The 1980-nt window shown below is 39.2% G+C and overlaps 1 protein-coding gene across 2 annotated transcripts in view; it reads right to left on the reverse strand.

Moving 5' to 3' along the window:
• Window positions 1–1980, reverse strand: part of LOC139969401 (fibrinogen-like protein A) — a 162264-nt gene that overhangs the window by 93685 nt on the left and 66599 nt on the right. The gene's annotated exons all lie outside the window — the stretch shown is intronic.

The raw sequence follows: 1980 nt of genomic DNA on the forward strand, positions 1-1980 counted from the left end.
GGATTGTGGGGGCGCGTTTTCATGCAGATGGGAACAATCTCGAGAAGTGATGGGTGCGTCCCCCCCCCCCCCCCCCGCGCACAATACGCCCTTGGATCCACTACATGATATTCACAGAAGATGTGCTCAATTCTCCAATCGCATGCGGAATTTATTTTTAGATTCATTGTAAGAGTTACGGTACTAGGTTTGGGGTAACAATTAGCATTCAGGTCGGAGGGTATAACATTTTATCTCTGAATGGCAGTGTTGCATCGAAGGACATAGGTCCAGTGCACTTCGCATATATATCCTAGTCTAATACCGAAATGCGTCATGTTCCCGACGACTCGGTCGAGATCGAGACCAGCCACAGTTGGTGTCATAGCACAATTGTACAATCGTTTAAGGCGTCCATACACACACACGCGTAATGATAGACCATATATAGTATATATATATATATATACATTAGTGAGAGAGGATAAATGGAAACGTCAAAAATGGAGTTGTCGGTGTAAGGGGTAGGGTGAGGCGCACGCCCCTTTCGAAATCATCGATACGTCACTGGCTACCCTGTGTATATAATAGGGATCAGCGCTGTAATTATTACTGTTCCTCTTGCTCTTCCCGGTGTCTTGGCGTTTATCTTCTACTCCCTCCCTTTCTCCTTTTTCTCTCTTTCTTCTTTTTCTCTTCCCTTCCTTCCTCCTCTTTCCCCCCTCTTTTTCCCCTTTTTCTTCTCTCTTTTTTCTCTCTTCTTTTTCTTACCCGGGGGGCGCGCGCCTCCAACGCCCCCCCCTGGATACGCGCCTGTATATACTCGTTTCGTCCACTTTTTTTTTACCCAATTTCACGGAGGAAACGTCTGAAAACACCTGTTTATTCATTGCAATGAAAGTAAATGACAGAATTTCGCAAGCTACACCGTTAAGACCGAAAGAAAGATACTATTCAAGAGACCTAACACAGGCTAGCCACCAAAGTGAAAGTATGATAGGCCTAATGGTTGTAAACAAATCCGAGAAAATTGATTGGCGCATGATCAGTTGGGCGGGGCTTGCAAATTTTGATTGAAGTTTGTAGAATCTACGGACTAGTAAAAAAAATCTGGCGAATTTTATTCAGCTAATAATGTTTAACGAAAGATAACTCAATAAAACTAATGAATATTAATATGAAACTTGCATAGAACGGTGTCATTTTTACTGAGCTTTTAGGGCAGTAAGCTGGAAAGGTCGAAGTTTGAATTTGGCAAACACACATCGAGACTTTAAGTGTCATCAAAATAACTGCCTGATTATTATATAAACTACCAGAATTAAAGAAAGCAGTTGTTCGTCAGTTCTTAATTCATTCATGAAACAAAAACGCAGCGAGAGACAATAAATTATTATTACGGATATTTATACTTTTTTTTTACAATGTGAAGCAAAATACACACAAGGAATCATCACGTCGTGTCCAGCTGAACAAAAAACCCAACTAAAAAGAAAACAAGAAATTGGGATAAATTTTTCCATATATATATATATATATATATATATATATATATGTCTTTAAACTGTTCTCAAAGAAATATTACAGACGAGGACCTCTAAAAACTTTAACACAAAACCAATGCTCAGCGAAGACACATGGCAAATTTATGACAGATTAATTGGAACTTGAATATAAAGGTAAGACTGACAAAGATTTATGTGTTCTTCTTCAACAATTGGATGTAACCTCGGTCTGTTGATCTGAAATAAACTCGATTTGCTAACAGTATTTGCTCATGTGCAAAATGTTGATTATTCCAGCAAGTTTCATCCATGTGAAACGCCAAAGTACAGAACAAAACATGTTGAAGGAGGGCGTCAGACGATACAGTGACGTCATGACTTGGTCACATGATGACCTTAAGGCAGTCAATACATCTCTTTTTGAAAAGTTACAATCTGATGACGTCTTTGCATTATTAATCTTAAATACATCTCGCTGTTACACAAACTGTTGTCC

The sequence above is a fragment of the Apostichopus japonicus genome, chromosome 7, assembly GCF_037975245.1.
Source record: "Apostichopus japonicus isolate 1M-3 chromosome 7, ASM3797524v1, whole genome shotgun sequence".
NCBI classification, from domain to species: domain Eukaryota; kingdom Metazoa; phylum Echinodermata; class Holothuroidea; order Aspidochirotida; family Stichopodidae; genus Apostichopus; species Apostichopus japonicus.